The 20931-nt window shown below is 46.9% G+C and overlaps 1 protein-coding gene across 1 annotated transcript in view; it reads left to right on the plus strand.

Moving 5' to 3' along the window:
- Window positions 1-16209: 16209 nt before the first annotated feature.
- sgms2a (sphingomyelin synthase 2a) overlaps window positions 16210-20931 on the plus strand; it is a 76292-nt gene continuing 71570 nt past the window's right edge. The window contains exons 1-2 of the mRNA XM_086007071.1: window positions 16210-16338; window positions 17308-17439. The gene's annotated coding sequence lies outside the window, so the exon portion shown is untranslated. The remainder of the gene's footprint in view (window positions 16339-17307; window positions 17440-20931) is intronic.

Below are 20931 nucleotides of genomic sequence, written 5' to 3' on the forward strand. Positions count from 1 at the left end.
TCCTGTCATATAGTGATTGATCAATTGCAAAAGAACAGTTGTCGCTATGATGATGTTTACATTCGCTATTCATTGGATACTGAGGGAATCACGAGATATGGGGATAGTGCGGGAAGGTGGAGTTGAGGTGGAAGATCAGCCATGATCTTACTGAATGGCGGAGCAGGCTCGAGGGGCCGAATGGCCGACTCCTGCTCCTATTTCTTATGTTCTTATGAAATAGCTGAAGCGTAACAGGAAAATCAGGGGATCATTTTTATTAGAACTTGCACACAAAAGTCTCAATTGATCCGTCACTGAATTTCAACATTACAAATAGCAGAGCCTGTGGATCAAAGTACAAAGTGCCTTCAATTCCCAGATCCACAGGTGAAGCATGGTCACGTGCTCTGTTTTACCTCCCTTTGTTATAAATCACGTGCTTCATTTTATTGTCCCACACACCTTAGACTTGGCCCTGAATCAGTATGATGCGTTACTTTCTACAATCCTTAGCACTATCGGTGTGATCAGTCGGAGTTTGGACAACCTTTCCTTTATTACTTCAGCTTCTCTCAGTTGCAACGCTTTCCTTGATTCTGGTAGCCTTGAATCAATTAGTTCTGCCAGGCAACACAGGAGCCCATTTACAAAGACTGCCAGTATTCTAGAGTCAGCACCGTGCAAACATGTTTTCAAACACAGCTATTAGAGCCAACATTCCCTATACATTTACATATTAAATGCAAGAACGGAAAATATTTAAACAGAGCTGTATTTAAATTTTAACCAGAAGGTCGTACAAACATATGAAACTGACGGGTAGGAATAGACCAAATGGCCCATTAAGCCTGCCCCACATCAAGGGTGACTGGGGTGACTAAACACTTCCTACCTGCACCCACCCCACCCACCCCTGCTCTGATCTGAGGCTCAACACGATCTGAGTCACTCACTCTGAGGGGAGCAGTGACATTTGTATTGATTTCTATGTGGGTTCAATGACGACACATTCATGAAAGAGATGTCTTTTTATCTAAAGTATGTTCAACTCAGTTAACAGCATTACAGGAGACACCATCTTAGAGATCCATCTAAAACGAAACTAAAACTAAACTGCTTGTCTCTCACATGCCCTCTGCTGGTCAGGCATAATTAATCAATCAGGCAAATATGCTGGTAAGGCATAAATAATCAAACAGGCAAATACCATCACTATTTGCTGATATCATTACATCTCCCTTTCTTAAAACAAAAGTATTTTACTTTTATCTAACAACATGTTTTCTTTGTATTACTCTGCATTTTAACTGTAACAATTAATGAACTTACATTATCATTATCATTATCAAGGTTTTTTAACCTTGTTTTGTGTGTTCACATGAAATATGTAAATACACTAGAACTTGAAGAAAGAATAAGATAACATTACTTCCTTCTATAACAAGAGTCCTTAAATTTGCTCAATGAGTCTCTCAGGAGGCTTCACGTGTCTTGAGGATTTTCTGATTGATTGTCCTTGAATCTGAGTTGTTGCCTCAGATGATGATTTCTCAGCTGTGTGATCAGGTTGTTCAACAGTATCAGTCTTTTGACCTGCTGTGTGATCAGGTTGTTCAACAGCATCAGTCTTTTGACTTGCTGTGGCTGGTCCCATGAGAAGATCCCGACGATTTCTTCGCAGAACAGCACCCTCATCTGTCTGAATGGTGTATGATCTTGGTTGGACTTCACTCAGGACAGTTCCCTTCTGAGTCCATATGTTTGTTTTGTCTTTGAACCTTACTTGGTCACCAGTGTGGAGTTCAGGTAGGTTTTGTGTTCCTCTGTCATAGTAGTACTTTTGCTTTTCTTTCTGTTGTTCTTTGAAATTCCTCACTTTCTCCCCCTCTTTTGTTTTCAGGAGGTTCTCCGGGATGGGTAGGTTTGACCTTAGCAGACGTCCCATAAGGAGTTGGGCTGGTGACATACCACACTCAAGCGGCGTTGTGCGGTATACAAGCATGCTCTGGTAGAAGTCAGTTCCACTGTCTTTTGCCTTGTACATCAGTCTTTTCACTGTCTGGACCAATTTTTCCACTAGTCCATTGGACTGTGGAAAGTGAGGACTTGACGTTGTGTGGACAAAGTCCCACTCTTTGGCAAAGTGTCGGAAACTTGCATTGTAAAACTGGGGTCCGTTGTCTGTGAAGACCTCGCTTGCCACGCCATGTCTGGAGAATATGGCTTTCATACATGTTATCACAGCATCTGCAGTGGTGGTGTACAGTCTACAAACCTCTGGATACAGGGAGTAATAGTCTGTGACTACAAGATAGTCCTTCCCTTGACATACGAATAGGTCAGCGCCTACCTTCTGGTAAGGTCTGTCTGGCGCTGGGTGTGGCTTTAGTGGTTCTACCGGATTGCTTGCTCGATATTTCAGGCATATTGTGCAGTTTGACACCTCATTTGTCACATCTTGGTTGATTCGTGGCCAGTACATCACCTCTCGTGCTCTTTTCTTACACTTTTCGATTCCCAGATGTCCTCCATGGATCCTTTTTAGCATCTCTTTTCTCAGACTCTTTGGGATTACTATTTTACTTCCTTTGTAGATGATGTCTTCGACCAGTGATAGTTCCGCCCTGCAGTTCCAGTACTCTGCCATGTCAGGTGAGCAGTCTTGCTTCATGTTGGGCCATCCATCCAAGATGCTTTTCCTCAGTCGTCTCAGTGTTTCATCTTTGTTTGTCTCAGTCTTTATGAGCTCCATTTTTGCATCTGCTATGGGCAGTGCACTTGTGATCATGTCCACGTAGGCGTTTACTTTTTCATCCATTTTGGTGTTTGCGGGCTCACTTGGGTCAACAGCTCTGGACAACGTGTCTGCTGTATACATCAGCTTACCCGGTGTGTACGCAACATTCAGTGTATAGCGTTGCAGCCTGATCATCATTCTTTGTATTCTAAGCGGACAGCTATTTAGTGGCTTTTGGAACAATGCAATCAAGGGCTTATGGTCAGTCTCTACACTGATTGCTTGTCCTGCCACAAACTGGTGAAATCTTTCACAGGCGTATGTGATGCTGAGCAGCTCCTTTTCTATTTGAGCATATCGCGTCTCCGCGTCTGTCATTGAGCGCGATGCATATGCAATAGGTTGCCAGTAGTCATATTTTTGCAGAAGAACGGCACCGAGCCCACTCTGTGATGCATCTGATGATATCTTGATGGGTCTCGCTGGGTCATAAAACCTCAGAACTGGTTCCTCTGTGAGCAGTTTCTTTAGATCGCTCCATGAATTCTCATGCTCATGATTCCATTCCCATTCTATGTTCTTTTCAGTTAGTCTTCTCAGTGGCGCCATCTTTTCTGAGAGGTTGGATATGAATTTACCCATGTAGTTGATCATTCCATTAAACCTCTGCACGTCCTTTTTGCATTGTGGCTTTGGCATATTCTCAATGGCTGACACCTTTCTGGGATCTGGTCTGATGCCCTCACTGCTAAGGATATCTCCCACGAATGTCAGTTCTGTCACCCCGAGCTGGCATTTCTCTCTATTCAGCTTCAGGTTTGTTTTCCTTGTTGCTTCCAGCACATTTTTCAGTCTCTCGTCATGCTCAGTTCTCGTGGTTCCCCATACTATGATGTCATCCATTGATGTATCAACTCCCTCCAGGTGCTCATAGATCATATGGATAGTTTTGTGATACACTTCAGGAGCTGAGGCAATGCCAAATGGTAACCTGAGGAATCTGTATCTGCCAAATGGACTGTTGAACGTGCACAGTCTTGAACTTGCCTCGTCCAGTTTCATCTGCCAAAATCCTAATGATGCATCTAACTTGCTGAAGTACTTTGCATTTGCAAACTGTGACATGATTTCCTCACGTGTAGGAAGCTTGAAGTGCTCTCTCTTTATTGCTCTGTTTAGATCTCTTGGATCCAGGCAAATTCTGAGCTTTCCATTCTTTTTGTCCACAACGACGAGGGAACTCACCCACTCAGTTGGCTCATCTATCTTCTGAATCACGTTCAGGCTTTCCATCCTGTCTAACTCTGCCTTCAGTTGCTTTTGAAGAGCAAACGGAACTTTTCTGCATGGATGTATGACCGTTGGCATACTTTTATCTACTCTGATCGTGTGTTCTCCTGGAAGGCAGCCTAGACCCTGAAATAGGTCGTTGTACTCTTTCATGAGTTCATCATAGACTGTCTCTCCTTCGCTTTCCACAACGAGGACTCTCTTTACCAGGTTCAGTCTCTCACAGGCTTTTAAACCTAGTATGGCCTGAACATCCTTTGGCACCACGATTAATGCTAGCGTGTGCTCTCTGTCCTTGTGTGTCACTTTGACAATGCATTTTCCTTTCACTGGTATATTAGTACCTGAGTATCCTGTCACTTTCACTTTTATTCCATGTATCTTTGGTCTGGGTCTAATTTTCTTAAAATCAGTCTCTGATATCACATTAACTTGTGCTCCAGTATCCAATTTAAATGGAATGTGTATGTCATTCACTTTTAGTGTCAATATCCAGTCTCTTTTTTCTTTTTTGTTTTCAGACACAACATCTACATAGAACTCCTCTATCTCGCTTTCATCTACTGCATGGACCTTGCTTTGTTGCGCTTGGTTCTTACAGCAACGGGCATAATGGTTGTTTTTGTTGCAACTATTGCATGTTTTACCATATGCTGGACACTTTTTTGGTAGATGCTGTGTACCGCATCGACTACATGACTTTCGATTGCCCCTTTCATTTTTGTTCACTGGCCACGCCTCTTTTTTCACATTGGCGCTCTTTTTGTTAAACGGTTTGTGTCCGTTCTTTCTCACTGCATCCATGTTGCAGCTATTGTCACTGACCAGCTCCTTTGCCTGCAACTTCACAGTCTCTGTAGCCCTACACAGTGCTATGGCTTTTCCCAGGTCTAGATTTTGCTCTCTTAGCAGTCTTTCCCTTAGACCATTATCTGGAATACCACACACCAGTCTGTCTTTTATCAGCGAGTCTGTCAGTCCCCCAAATTCACACGATTTGCTTCTGTTTCTCAGTTCAGTCACATACTGATCAATAGTCTCTCCCGTTTTCTGTACACATGTGAAAAATCTGTGCCTCTCAAACGTCACGTTACGTTTAGGTATGCAGTAGACCTCAAACTGTTCCATTATTTTATCCAACTTCATTTTGTCTCCATCAGCAGCGAATGTGAAGTTATTATACACCTCCAGCGCTTCATCGCCCACGACGTGTAAGAACACTGACGCTTTCATTTTATCACTTTTCTCGTCAGCTCCGATTGCCGCTAAATACAACTCCAAATGTTGTTTGAACCTCCTCCAATTTTCAGCCACATTACCTGTCAACTGAAGCTTCGCCGGTGGGTGTAATCCTACCATTTTTCACTTCGTTAGCTATTCTCCAATGGTAAGTAACGATGTTCTCTTTTGGCTTGCTAATATGTGGAGAGCTGATTTAACTTCAGATTTTTCCTCTTCATCTCTTTCAATCACTTCTGACACCATGTATTGATTTGTATGTGGGTTCAATGACGACACATTCATGAAAGAGATGTCTTTTTATCTAAAGTATGTTCAACTCAGTTAACAGCATTACAGGAGACACCATCTTAGAGATCCATCTAAAACGAAACTAAAACTAAACTGCTTGTCTCTCACATGCCCTCTGCTGGTCAGGCATAAATAATCAATCAGGCAAATATGCTGGTAAGGCATAAATAATCAAACAGGCAAATACCATCACTATTTGCTGATATCATTGCAACATTGACACATACGATCTCTGCCTGCAGCAGGTTGAGGGAAGGCACACACATAAAGCACATACCGCACCTTGTATAAGCTCTGTAAATTACACCCGAACCGGTTAGTCAATTGCTGGCACAACTCTGGCCATAAGGGAGGACTTCGGCACACAGTCTCTATCGCTGCCCTGGCCTCCAACCCTTCCGCGTGGTATCCTGGAGGTCACCAAAGTCATAGATTGCCTTACCACCTTGTTGGATCCAACTCCATGCCTTAGTTTAAAACCAATGAGGCAATTGAAACCCTGCCTCTCACTAGCTCATCCAGCTTTCGCTCCAACTGGTACACGTGTGCATTCTTCAGCTCTGGTATAACCCAACACCTCCCAAGGCAAACCCACGGACAAAGGTCTGTGGGATATCTGCCAAGCAGAGCAACTGGAACACGACCAGCCTCTCATGTAGTGTCAGTGCTTTGAATCTGTCTCAGTCTCACTCAGGTCAGGCTTCCTTGGACAGCGGTATACTGAGCGACTCACTACCTCACAGCTCAGCTCAGAGTTATCAAATTGGGTTGCCTGTCCCATAGACAGACTGGACCTCTGACCTGGGTCAGGTTGGTAAAGAACTTACCCCTACACAATGCCATCAATATCCCCCGCAGGTGACTGTACTGATCCTACATTGGTTTGCCGCAGTTTTCCATCATTAGCCTGGCTCCCAGCAACTCACAGGCTACCAGTACGTTTAACTCAATCCCTCAAACCGCATCATACTACAATGACACTAAAGGGCAAATTCAACCATCCCATGATCCCAGTGGGGAGCCTTGCTCAATATGAAGTGTTTTGATGGACCTGTCCTCAACTGAGTTAGCTGATCTCAGTTGGGGCAGCAGCAAGTTTGCTGCAAATGTTCCATATCAATCAAGTGGCAAGTGATTTAACCAAGTGACTATACAACCCAACAAATCTATGGATTGCGAGAGATTATCTGGTCATTATCACATTACTGTTTGTGGGAGCTTGCTGTGCGCACATTTTCTGCCATGTTTCCTACATTACAACAGTGAATACACTTCAAAAAATACTTCATTGGCTGTAAAGTGCTTTGGGATGTCCTGAGGTCGTGAAAGGCGCTTTCTTTAATAAGATCATTTTAAATGAGGTCTTCCACCTTTAATTCAGTCTCAGCCTTGGGAAAGCACTGTTGGCTTTCAGTGGCCATATTAAACGACTGCTGGCTCTATTTTTGCCCAATGGCACCAGAAGAAATGTCGCTGCGAGTGTCTCCTCCAGGAGGAGGCCACCACTAGAACAAAGCAAGTGACTCAGTCAACTAAAAAATGGGTGCAAGCGTTAAATAGTAATCCCATTTTCATCACTAATGAGACAGACAATGTCTTGTGTTGCCCACCCACTCGCAGAGGGCTTTGAGTGAACTGATGAACGCCACGTGTTCCCACTCCACGGCTCAGTAAACCAGCCAGCGGTTGGAAAATGATCTCTGTCTAGAACATTCAGTCAGCTATTTGGGGGTGTTTTAAAGGGAAGTTTGAATGATGTTGAGGCAAATTTTCTTCAGCTGCCTGAGCTATTTATTTTACTGAAACTCCCCCTTCCAAATTTCTGCCCGTGTTGTGATGGCTGTGATTTGTGCTGGGATATCTTTGGAATTCTCTACCCCAAAGGGATGCTGAATCGTTGAGTATATTCAAGGCTGAAATAGATAGATTTTTGGACTCTAGGGCAATTAAGCGATATGGCGATCAGGCGAGAAAGTGGAGTTGAGGTCGAAGATCAGCCATGATCTTACTGAATGGCGGAGCAGGCTCGAGGGGCCGTATGGCTGACTCCTGCTCCTAATTCTTATGTTCTTATATGGTTCCACTGCTGGTGACTACCCTCCAGTGCCATTGCTAAGTTGCCAGACTACACGCCTAAGCCTTGACTAGGGTTGGCAATTCTGGTTGGACGTATTCCAGGGAGGTTTCATCACATGACCTCCCATTGTCAAGTGGCCCGCCCCCGCACCCCTGTCATTTGTCGCCTGACACGTCCAGTTTTGCTGTGCACCGACTTCCCGCGCCAATTAGAAAGTGAACAGAGTTATTGTTATCTATTGGATGTCAGTCTAAGAAGCCTTTTCTTTGCCCGTCTCCAATATTTTTCTGCCGGGTATTGCTCGCAGTAAGAGGTTAATCTTTAATTCCTGGAGACTCCGGGACAATCCGGGAGGGTTGGCAACCCTTGCCTAGACTGTGCTATCAGGTTAGTCAGTTCTGCGGCATTACAGTCAAGCCTGTTTCTATCCCATCCTCACATTCAATCCATGCACATTTCCATCAGGAAGTTACAGGATCCTCAAGTGATTTTATTTTCTGTTTTCTATTCTGGGAATGTTGGTGTTAATTGCAGCATTTTGTATTCTTACCCAGTCTGGGAACAGCTCACTCAGCACAGATCAGAGGTTGAAAGTGGCACCTCTTTCAACAACAACTTGCATTTATATAGCACCCTTAACATAGTAAAACATCCCAAAGCGCTTCGCAGGAGAGTAATCAAACAGAATTTGTCACCGAGCCACATGAGGAGATATTAGGACAGATAACCAAAGGTTTGCTCAAAGAGTCTTTAAAGGAGGAGAGGTAGAGAGGCCGAGAGGTTTAGGGAGGGAATTTCAGAGCTTAGGGCCCAGGCAGCTGAAGGCACGGCCGCCAATGGTGGAACAAAGAAAATCAGGGGTGCTTAAGAGGCCAGTAATGGTTCTCCGCAGATATCTCGGAGGTTTGTAGGCCTGGAGGAGGTTACAGAGCTAGGGAGGGGTGAGACCATGGAGGGATTTGAAAACACTTCACCTTTGTGGGCTCAATATCACACGGCACGATAAACCTAAACACCAAGCTATCATGGGAGTCCCAGCTCACTGTAGCTTAAACTGTATTTTTTTTGAAGTTCTACTTATTGAGAGTAGAATGAAAAAGCTGCTGTTTGTTCTAACAGTCGCTTGTTTCACATTGCCTGAAGCAATCTTTCCGTTAAATTTCTCGGCTACAAACAAAGCAGTCATGGTGACATCATCATTTTGGTGTCCAAGAAATGAGGGGACGTTTGGTGTTTAATTTAGTTTGTCGTTGTGCCTCATCTTTCTGTCACTTTGAATAGAGTGATGGGTAAAAATTACCATTGGCAATGTTATCATGCAAATGCTTTAAATAGTCATATCACAGGACCAGTAGTAGGCCATTCAGCCCCTGTTCCACCATTCAAAGATATCAAGGCTGATCTTTATCTTAACTCCATCTACCTGCCTTGGTTCTGTAACCCTTAATACCCTTGCCTAGCAAAAATTTATCAACCTCAGTTTTAACATTTTCAATTGATCCCCAGCCTCCACAGTTTTTGGGGGGAGAGAGTTGCAGATTTCCACTACTCTTTGTGTGAAGAAGTGCTTCCTGACATCACCCCTGAATGACCTAGCTCTAACTTTAAGGTTATGTCCCCTTGGTCTGGACTCCACGCTCCTAGCCAGTGCATCCATGCTCTCGGGCACCCTTGCCATTGCACCCATGAGCTCAGTGCATGCTTATTGCCTGTGTGGTGAACGCCTTCACATCGAGTCCTGTGCAGCAGAACTCACGCGCGCATTCACCCTCCAGGGAGATGGTCCCTGATCTTCCCTTTCACTGTGGCGTTGCTGCAGCCCACTGGGTCCCAGAACTTCACCCGCATCAGACCCATTTCCTAAGCTCCCCTCCAGCGACCGCATCGCCCCATTATCGGGCCTCTCGCCCTCGGGAGACACAGGCAGTGATGTTCTGGCTTGTTGTTGCGCCTCCTCTCCCGCGTCGCTGCCACTGGGATGGTCAGATGGTGGCTGATTATCTGAAAGCATAAAGGCACAAGAGTGGCTTTAATGTGAGGGGAGGGGGGCAGGAAGGGAGCCAGGAATGGAGACAGTATACTTAGATGGAAAGTGGGAAGGGCTTGTGTTGTGAGGGGGAAGTGGTATGAGAGAAGAGGCAGGGTGAGCGTGCGCGCGATTTCTGCTACACAGGACTCGGATGAGCACCTCGATGTGAAGCTGTTCACCACACAGGCCTTGAGCATGCACACTGAGCTCATGGGTGCAATGGCAAGGGTGCCCAAGTGCATGGATGCACTGGCTAGAAGCATGGAGGAGTCCGCTTCCAGCATTGCACTCATCCCTGCACAAACCATCGAGCCATCCTCCTCCCATGCATTGCTGCTCCCTCCTGTTATGAGCAAGCTTGGCCTGCAAGAAAAAGGACAGCGTGTGAGTGAGTGTTTGGCAGATGTGCCTGCCATAGTTGAATAGCTGTTAATGCATGCAAGGCGTGAGATGTGGATGTCACTTTTAGTAGGGGAGCATAGTTGGTGGGTGAGTGTTGGGGATTTGGCGGTTTATACTGTCTGTGCACAGAGTTAGGTTGAGATGGTGGCATGTACATGTTTTTGAAGCATGTACTCACCCTGACCACCCGAGTGAGGTCGTTGAACTTCTTGCAGCACTGGGTGGGAGTCCTGTGGACCACACTTCTGGCCGAGGCGCACTGGGCCACCTCACTCCACATCCTTCTGAACTCCCGGGGCAATGCCCTCCTGCCAGTGTCTGGGAAGAGCACTGCCCATCGGCATTCCACGGCCACAACCAGAGCCTCCAAAGCCTGGTCGCTGAACCGGCGAGCTCTCTCCCTGGGCCTCTGATCAGCCATGAGATTTGTGATTGATGGTTTGCACCTCCTTGCAGGCCCAGGTCACGAGCAACAATGATCAGAGTGAGGCTGTGCAGCATGATTGAACCTCCCCTTTAAGAACTGGAAGGCACCAGTCTATGGGTACTTGTAATTGACAGCGCTGGACCTTGAGTAGCGCTCTGCAGTAGCGCCCCGCTCCCCGAAGTTAGCGCCCTAAGAGGAGTGTGTAGCACTTGATTTAGCGCTCCACTTCCCTCTTGCAGCGCTAAAACTGAATTTTGCGGTTGCCGGGAGCTAAAGTTAGTGCCCAGGCGGTGTTAGCGCCCCAAAATGGTCGATACCAAACTTTTCCCCCTTAGTGTCTTCAATCACTAGAACAATGTGATGCAAAAATCTGTCTGTTATTTGCTTGTTTCTATTTGCTTTTCTAACTTCACTTCCATTCGCAGCCTTCAACATGTCATCGATGACGACGAACACCTCGCTAAGGCCACCCCCACGCCTCCACTACTCGCTTTCAAACAGCCGCCTAACCTCAAACAGACCATCGTTTGCAGCAAATTACCCAGCTTTCAGGAGAACAGCGACCACGACACCACACAACCCTGCCACAGCAACCTCTGCAAGACATGCCAGATCATCAACACAGATACCATCATCACACGTGAGGACACCACCCACCAGGTACATAGTACATACTCATGTGACTCGGCCAACGTTGTCTACCTCATACGTTGCAGGAAAGGATGGCCTGGAGCATGGTACATCGGCGAGACCATGCAGACACTGCGACAACGGATGAACGGACACCGCGCAACAATCACCAGGCAGGAGTGTTCCCTCCCAGTCAGGGAACACTTCAGCAGTCAAGGAAATTCAGCCTCCGATCTTCGGGTAAGCATTCTCCAAGGCGGCCTTCGAGACACACGACAACGCAAAATCGTCGAGCAGAAACTGATAGCCAAGTTCCGCACCCATGAGGACGGCCTCAACCGAGATCTTGGGTTCATGTCACGCTACATGTAACCCCACCTGACGCAGGGTCATCCAGACTCGAGTCGACATTGGCTTGTTCTCTCTACACAGATGCGGCCGGACCTGCTGTGATTTCCAGCAAAAAAAATGTTTTTTGTCTGTTTTTTTGTTTTTCATACAGACCCCAGCATCTGCAATAATTGACCCCTTGTGACCTCACCTCATTGTTCTTTGATGTAATGTTTTCCTGACTGACCTGTTTGGACACCATTCACACCTTTGATTGCTGTGATTATCTCTCTGCCGAGGTGTGATAAATGGCAGTTGGAAATATTACCTGTAAACATCTGACATGATTCTCTGACTATATAAGCTGTGTCTTTATGCATTTCTCCACTTCACCTGATGAAGGAGCAGCGCTCCGAAAGCTTGTGATTTCAAATAAAGCTGTTGGACTATAACCTGGTGTTGTGTGATTTCTTACATTCAGCAGATTGACCAAGACGAACTTGGTAGATGGACTTGTTGCTTCTCTTCACCAGAAACTTGCCATTCACAAACTCTGTGTACACATCCGGTGTTGTTCAAAGGCCTTCCCATATGCTGCATTCATAGCTATTCATCGGGGACAATGGGGTGATCACACATTGCTATCCTTGTGACCATAGCAGAAGGCGATTCCTAATAGATTTTCCATCTCTTTCGATTTTAATGAAATCCGGAAAAAACCCGTCCATAAACAACCGTGCACAGAGTCTTGTTGGGATTATCAAGAAAGAAAGAACTTGCATTTATATAGCGCCTTTCACAACCTCAGGTCATCCCAAAGCGCTTTACAACCGATGAAGTACTTTTGAAGCGAGGTTAATGTTGTAATGTAGAAAACGCGGTGGCTAATTTGCGCACGGCAAGATCCCACAAACAGCGATGAAATAAACGACCAGCTAACCTTTTTTTTAGTGACGTCGGTTGAGGGATAAATATCGGCCAGGATACCGGGGAGAACTCCCCTGCCCTTCGTCGAAAAGCATCATGGGATCTTTTATGCCCACCTGAGAGGACAGACGGGGCCTCAGTTTAACATCTCATCTGGTAGACGGCACCTCTGACAGTTCAGCAACCCCTCGTTACATGCACTGGAGTGTCATCCTGAATTATGTGCTCAAGTCTCGTGGAGTGGGACTTGAACCCACGAGCCTCTGGCTCACAGGCTACCACCGAGCCACAGCTGATGCCTGTCAAGTACACCAAGAGTTCTCAGCTGTTGAATGCACTGTCCAGTATTGAACTGAGCCGTTCAGTTTTGGTTTCCATATTTAAGAAAAGATATACTTGCTCTCGAGGCAGTTCAGAGAAGGTTCACTCGGTTGATTCCGGAGATGAGGGGGTTGACTTATGAGGAAAGGTTGAGTAGGTTGGGCCTCTACTCATTGGAATTCAGAAGAATGAGAGGCGATCTTAACGAAACATATAAGATTGTGAGGGGGCTTGATTGGGTGGATGCGGGGAGGATGTTTCCACTGATGGGTGAGACTAGAACTAGGGGGCATAATCTTAGAATAAGGGGCTGCCCTTTCAAAACTGAGATGAGGAGAAACTTCTTCACTCAGAGGGTGGTGAATCTATGGAATTTGCTACCTCAGAGAGCTGTGGAAGCTGCGACATTAAATAAAATTAAAACGGAGATAGACAGTTTCCTAGCTGATAAGGGAATTAGGGGTTACGGGGAGCGGGCAGGGAAGTGGACGTGAGTCTAGGTTCGGATCAGCCATGATCCTATTGAATGGCGGAGCCGGCTCGAGGGGCCGTATGGCCTACTCCTGCTCCTACTTCTTATGTTCTTATATGTTCTTATGTAAGAGAAGGCCCCAGGTTAAATTCCTCATCTGCGCTGAATTATCTGAGTTTAGCTGTAGCAGAAGTAATTGGTCCTAGCAGGCATGGGATTGGGGAGGGTTCAAACCAGCTCCTGACTGCTGTCAGTGGGCTGAGGCCACGATGGGACTTGGCTGTGATGCTTCCTATTGTCAATGTCTGCTGACACTCACTGGCCAGGCTCCCAGATGTGAAGTGTGGGCATTTTGGTGAGGTAACCATACAGTAGCATATGTTAGTGCCTTTGGGAGATGAGGAAATATTTGAAAGTTAATAAAATTATCCTTCAGCAAGCTTATTAACATCTGGTCAAAATGTGAAGTCAGTTGTGAGGTTTTTGTTTTGTTTCCTGGTGAGACTCATGCTTTTCACCCTGACATCTGGGAGGTGTTCTTATAGAGGTGTATATGATAGTTAAAGGAATGGAAAAGGTAAATCCAGAATATTATTTTTAAATCAGATTGCGTGGGTAGAAAAAGGGGACAGAATCAAAAGTTAATTTGAAGATACTGTGGTAAACCACTGTTATACCTGCCTGTGTGGGTGTTTGTATTCCACTGTGTACATGTCTGTACATGCCTCGGCTGACTCCTCCCACGAGTCCAGGTATAAAGGTGACTGCTCCACAGTCCCTCTGTATTCTGGACTGGTCGACCACTCGAGGCACACCTTCATTCTCTTGTTAATAAAAGCCTGTTAGTTACTCGCTTAACCTCAGTCTTTTGAGTAATTGATAGCGCATCAGATACCTATCAGGAAATTCTTCTTCACATAAAGTGTGTTCAATGTGTGGAATAGACGTAGAGATAGAATAGTCCTACAACAGTGACTAAATTTATAAAGTACTCCATTGGCCGTAAGGTGCTTTGAGGTGTCCTGAGGTCATAGAAGGCACGACATAAATGCAAGTTCTTTCTTTTCTTTAATGGAAACAAAAGCCCTGGAATTAGTTAATTAGTTAAGAAACCATTGCATGCTGAAATGGGGGGAGTGGACTTGGGTGCATTGGAGGTGAATGAATTAAAATGGTCTGAATGGCCTTCCTCATCTGTGACTATCTTGTGTTAACTTTAACATCGATAGATTGACCCCATCCAGTCCCACCTTCATGATGGGAAGGGAGAAAAATCTTTAAACCTAAATTTTATATTTCAGGAAAAAGAATGAGTTACAGCTCCTCACATCATGGTACAGTGACCGAGCTGACCTCGCAGTGCGGTCTGCTCATCGAGCTGACCTCGCAGTGCGGTCTGCTCATCGATCTGACCCCGCCGTGCGGTCTGCTCATCGATCTGACCCCGCCGTGCGGTCTGCTCATCGATCTGACCCCGCAGTGCGGTCTGCTCATCGATCTGACCCCGCCGTGCGGTCTGGTCATCGAGCTGACCCCGCCGTGCGGTCTGCTCATCGAGCTGACCCCGCAGTGCGGTCTGCTCATCGAGCTGACCCCGCCGTGCGGTCTGCTCATCGAGCTGACCCCGCCGTGCGGTCTGCTCATCGAGCTGACCCCGCCGTGCGGTCTGCTCATCGATCTGACCCCGCCGTGCGGTCTGCTCATCGAGCTGACCCCGCAGTGCGGTCTGCTCATCGATCTGACCCCGCCGTGCGGTCTGGTCATCGAGCTGACCTCGCCGTGCGGTCTGCTCATCGAGCTGACCCCGCAGTGCGGTCTGCTCATCGATCTGACCCCGCCGTGCGGTCTGCTCATCGAGCTGACCCCGCAGTGCGGTCTGCTCATCGAGCTGACCCCGCAGTGCGGTCTGCTCATCGAGCTGACCCCGCCGTGCGGTCTGCTCATCGATCTGACCCCGCCGTGCGGTCTGCTCATCGAGCTGACCTCGCAGTGCGGTCTGCTCATCGAGCTGGCCCCGCCGTGCGGTCTGCTCATCGAGCTGACCCCGCAGTGCGGTCTGCTCATCGAGCTGACCCCGCCGTGCGGTCTGCTCATCGAGCTGACCCCGCCGTGCGGTCTGCTCATCGAGCTGACCCCGCCGTGCGGTCTGCTCATCGAGCTGACCCCGCAGTGCGGTCTGCTCATCGAGCTGACCCCGCCGTGCGGTCTGCTCATCGAGCTGACCCCGCCGTGCGGTCTGCTCATCGAGCTGACCCCGCCGTGCGGTCTGCTCATCGAGCTGACCTTGCAGTGCGGTCTGGTCATCGCTCTCACCCCGCCGTGCGGTCTGGTCATCGATCTGACCCCACCGTGCGGTCTGGTCATCGAGCTGACCCCGCAGTGCGGTCTGCTCATCGAGCTGACCCCGCCGTGCGGTCTGCTCATCGAGCTGACCTTGCAGTGCGGTCTGGTCATCGCTCTCACCCCGCCGTGCGGTCTGCTCATCGAGCTGACCCCGCAGTGCGGTCTGCTCATCGAGCTGACCCCGCCGTGCGGTCTGCTCATCGAGCTGACCCCGCCGTGCGGTCTGCTCATCGAGCTGACCTTGCAGTGCGGTCTGGTCATCGCTCTCACCCCGCCGTGCGGTCTGGTCATCGATCTGACCCCGCCGTGCGGTCTGGTCATCGAGCTGACCCCGCCGTGCGGTCTGGTCATCGATCTGACCCCGCCGTGCGGTCTGGTCATCGATCTGACCCCGCCGTGCGGTCTGGTCACATGAGCTGACCCCGCCGTGCGGTCTGGTCACCAATCTAACCTCGCAATCACCTAAAACATACTATTCCACAGATGCAGTAGCTACGGAAAGCTGGTCATGAGATATTTTATTCTGAATCTCGCATCCACTTCAAGTTCTAGGGGGGAAAAAAGTTTTTTTCTACATTTATAAGTTAGTGCTTTGTTAAAAAAAATATAAGCATGGCGTTTGTGAGGCTGAAAGAGAAAGCGAAATAGAAGTGATGTCGAGTTTTTAAATAGTAAGGAGAGGCATGTGGGATGTATGTAAGTTGAGGGCAGGTTCATGCGCAGAGCGGGCGGAGACAGCTTGGGGCATCACTCGGAGCCGCATGACTTGTGGCCGGGACACGGCAGCAGCTTCTCCCAGTCCAGCAGAGGCGAAAAGGAGAGGGCAAGAGCGGTAACTGCGGTAAGAGGCTGGGCGAAGTTCCTCACTCTACTTTGGCCTTTTCTTCTCTGCACTTAAGGAGTTTGTGAAAGTGCCAGCGGCACCTGAGGACGTTCTCCAGCGAGGGGACTGTCTGTTAAAAGGGCATGGGTTTCCACACCCTCGCTGCAAATTTAGTGGGACCTGTTTTAAAGGGCTTCAGATTTAAGGGGACAGTTTAAAGGGATTCAGATTTAAGGGGACCGTTTAAAGGGGTTCAGATTTAAGGGGACCGTTTAAAGGGGTTCAGATTTAAGGGGACCGTTTAAAGGGGTTCAGATTTAAGGGGACAGTTTAAAGGGGTTCAGATTTAAGGGGGCCGTTTAAAGGGGTTCAGATTTAAGGGGGTCGTTTAAAGGGGTTCAGATTTAAGGGGGCCGTTTAAAGGGGTTCAGATTTAAGGGGACCGTTTAAAGGGGTTCAGATTTAAGGGGGCAGTTTAAAGGGGTTCAGATTTAAGGGGACCGTTTAAAGGGGTTCAGATTTAAGGGGACAGTATAAAAGGCTCGCTGTCCCGTATTGTACAGTTGTGTCATAAATCAGTGCTGAATTAAATATAAGGTATGAAGTGGGAGGGGAAAGTCTCCTGTTAGTCCAGAGTTGTGTGGTTGTAGTCGGCTCGTGTGTAAAGCTCTCACTTTTAAACCAAAGGGTACCGAAGTTTTCGAATTAAAACGCTTGTTTATTTTCGATGAGCGGCCCTGGGGACGGGAAGAGGTTTATATCGCACTTTAAATGAAGTTCTCTGGTAAATGTAGAGGGCGAGTGAGTCTCCTGGCTCCTGCCGAGTTTGCTCCCAGTGACTGTAGTTTGGCTGCTCCCCATTCAGTGCTGGCAGTGTATTTATTTTCCACGTTTGAGTTTATTTTTGGTTGACTTAGACTGTAATTCCTCCGCTATTCCTGGATGTCGGTGTGTTACTAACTCTGTGCTTTTTGTCTGGTTTCTAAGGCTCGCTCCATACTTCCTGAACGACAGCGACGTGGCGACCCACCTTCCAACACACACTTTAGTCACTTGTAGGTAACCTGATGCTCGGGTTAAAGGTGAAGGCGCCGTGCCCAGAGACTGAATACAAGCTGGGTAAGAAGAGAGCCTTTCTTATTGCTGCTGCTTATCCTCTACAGTTAGTTCTGTCGCTGACGTGTAACTAATCCTTGTTTCTCATTATTTACCATCTTTCTATTGGTATCTAAGCACCGGGTTTGTTCTAGCCAATATTTATCCCTCAATCAACATCACCACTAAAACAGATTATCTGGTCATTATCACATTGCTGTTTGTGGGAGCTTGCTGTGTGAAAATTGGCTGCCGCGTTTCCCACATTACAACAGTGACTCCACTTCAAAACTGGCTGAAATGTGCTTTGGGACGTCCAGTGGTCGTGAAAGGCAATATATAAATGCAAATCTTTTTTTCTCTCAGTACAAAGTGGAGTGTAGTGGGAATGGGCAGGTAGAAGCACCTATTTAACTACCGAATAGTTTGTTCTGCAGCCCATTGATTAGATAAGGTATGTGGAGCCAGGAGCACGTCCAGAGGTCAAGCAGTCCTTTATAATTTAAAGGACGTGTATAGACAATAGAGGTTAAAAATTAAGTTTTAAATTATATGCAAAACCAGGATAATTACACACCAATCTTACTGATCATAATCTGAGGCATACTTGGGGTTTATTTCACTCTGGGTCAGAGACTGTGGGTTCAAGTCGCACTCCAGAGACTTGAGCACAATTATCTAGTCTCACAGTCCAGTGCAGTACTGAGGGAGTGCAGCACTGTCCGAGGTGCTGTCTTTTCGATGAGATGTTAGACCAAGGCTCTGTCTGCCCCCTCCAAGTGTGTGTAAAAAATCTGAATGGTAGAAGAGCGGAGGCGTTCTACCCGGTGTCCTGGCAAATATTTATCCCTCAACCAACATCACTAAAAGCAAATTATCTGGTCATTATCATATTGCTGTTTGTGGGACCTTGCTGTGTGCAAATTGACTGCTGGATTTGCCTCCATTACAACAGTGACTACACTTCAAAAAGTACTTCATTGGCTGTGAAGCATTTTGGGATGGCGAGGTCACGAAAGGTGCTGTATGAATGTATGTTCTCTCTTAAAGTTACGGTTCTCAATGCAGTGTAAAACCAAGGGGGTTGAGGTTCTGAGGAGGCAGCGAGTAACTTGTCTGGGTTGGAGTTTTGATAGAAACTGTGAGTAGGATTGGAAAAGCTTTATTGCAGAAAACAGGCGCCTGAGCAAATGTCTCAACATTTTGGGTGTTAAACGTTGACCATGTTTGGGTTATGTAGACATAAAGTCAGGGGATGGATGAATGATCTAATAGTTGTATTGCAGAGCTCCTCCAAGCTCACTCTCTGGAAGATACCCCACTTAAAATTGTGGCTTGAATTCCTCAAGACTGGAACAGAAAATCTGGTCTAATACAAAAAGAAAATACTGCAGATGCTGGAAATCTGAAATAAAAACAGAAAATGCTGGAGACACTCAGCAGGTCAGGCAGCATCTGTGAAGAGAGAAACAGAGTTAACGTTTCGGGTCGATGACCTTTCGTCAGAACTGGAAAAAAGCAGGAAATGGAACAGATTTGAAAGCAAGTTTAGGGGCTGGGAAATGGGGGAGGGGATGAAAGAACAAAAGGAAAGGTCTGTGATAGGATAGAAGGCAGGAGAATTAACAAGACATTGAGATATTCAAGGTAATGGGACAGGTTAAGAAACAAAGGATGGCTCTAGATGAAGTGTAAATTGTGCTGGCAGAATGAAAGACAGCTGCCATGTGGGAGAGAAGAACAAAAGGCACAAACAAAAAGTGTGGATAAAAATATATATATGATAGGGGCCGAGGTTATGATCTGAAATTGTTGAACTCTATGTTGAGTCCAGAAGACTGTAAAGTGCCTAATCGGAAGATGAGGTGCTGTTCCTCGAGCTTACGCTGAGCTTCCGTGGAACAATGCAAGAGGACGGTGAGGTCCAAGTGGGAATGGAGCGGAGAATTAAAGTGACAGGCGACCGGAAGCTCGGGGTCACCCTTATGGACTGAACGGAGGTGTTCCGCAAAGCGGTCATCCAATCTGCATTTGGTCTCCCCAATGTAGAGGAGACCTCATCGTGAGCAGCGAACACAGTATACTAGATTGCAAGAAGTACAAGTAAATCGTTGTTTCACCTGGAAGGGGTGTTTGGAGCCCTGGACAGTGGGAAGGGGGGAGGTATAAGGGCATGTGTTGCATCTTCTGGTCTGTCTGGGTTGTTGCTCTAGTGTTGTGCTCTGTGATTCTGTTTCTGGTTGTTGTTGTACCTTCCCCTCCCCCAATGATTGGAGACCATGACTGGAAAGCCGTCTCACTGGTTTGTGCAGGTGGGCTTAACTGCTGACTGTACCAGTGGCCTGACGAGAAGGGGGGGGGGGTCTAGAAAACTCCCTTTCTCTAGGTGAGCCTTTGCTGAACACAACATAAATGGCTGGAGTTGTTCCAAATAGTAATTCTTAGTAAGCCAGGGTAGTTCATGAAATACTATAGGCTGATCTCTATCAGTCATACACTTTGTCTTTTGTTTCTTCCTCCCTCTAGTTTATTAGGCGTTGTTCAAATGTACAATGACCTAGTTTTGATAAGTGTGACGATGCAGATATTGTAAACAGATCCTTTCCTCAACCCCGTGCAGCTTGATTTGCAGGATTTGTCTGTCACAGTTGTGATTTACAGATACAGTAGAAGCATTTTTGAAAGCACTGGCACTTTAGAAACCACACTTGATTTCAAGAAAGAATTGAGGATATGATGTAGCATCTGATCACATCCTTGGGACGTCCCAAAGTGCTTCACAACCAATGAGTTGCTTGTGAATGTTAGTCGCGGGCAAAGGCGGCAGCCAATAAGCACATAGCCAAGTCCCACAAAGGGCAAGTGAGAATAATAACCGGTTATGCTCCACCAATGGCGGCCGAGCCTTCAGCTACCTAGGCCTTAAGTGCTGGAATTCCCTCCCTAAACCCCTCTTTCCTCCTGTAAAACGCTCCTTAAAACCTACCTCCCACCTGTCCTAATATCTCATGTGGCTCGGTGTCAAATGTTTGGTAACACTCCTGTAAAGTGCCTTGGGGCGTTTTACTATGTTAAAGGCACTATGTAAATACAAGTTGTTGATCTATTTTGCATGGAGTTGGCTGAGGGAGGATTATTGGTCGTGACAATGGGAGCTCCTCTTCACATAGCATTGTGGGATCTTTTATATCCACTTTAATAGGCAGATGGGGCCTCAGTTTAACATTGTATCTGAAAGACGGCACCTCTGACAACTCCCTCACTACAGCACTGAACTGTCAGCCGAGATGATCTGCTCCAGTCTCTGGAGCAGGACTTGAACCCATGACCACATACAGGCAAGATTGCAACCAACTGAGCCTAGCGGACACAAAGTGCCTTGTTCAAGAATTTGCATTGGAGCTATTGCAAACAGAAACTGTCATCGATGCCTGCAATTCGCAGGTATTCAATACTAAGAATTTCCCCCGACAGATTTACGCAGGTTTTGGAGCAATTGGAACAAACCTACTTTGA

The sequence above is a fragment of the Somniosus microcephalus genome, chromosome 2 (genome assembly GCF_052327205.1).
Source record: "Somniosus microcephalus isolate GS21.2 chromosome 2, FLI_Smic_1.0, whole genome shotgun sequence".
NCBI lineage: Eukaryota > Metazoa > Chordata > Chondrichthyes > Squaliformes > Somniosidae > Somniosus > Somniosus microcephalus.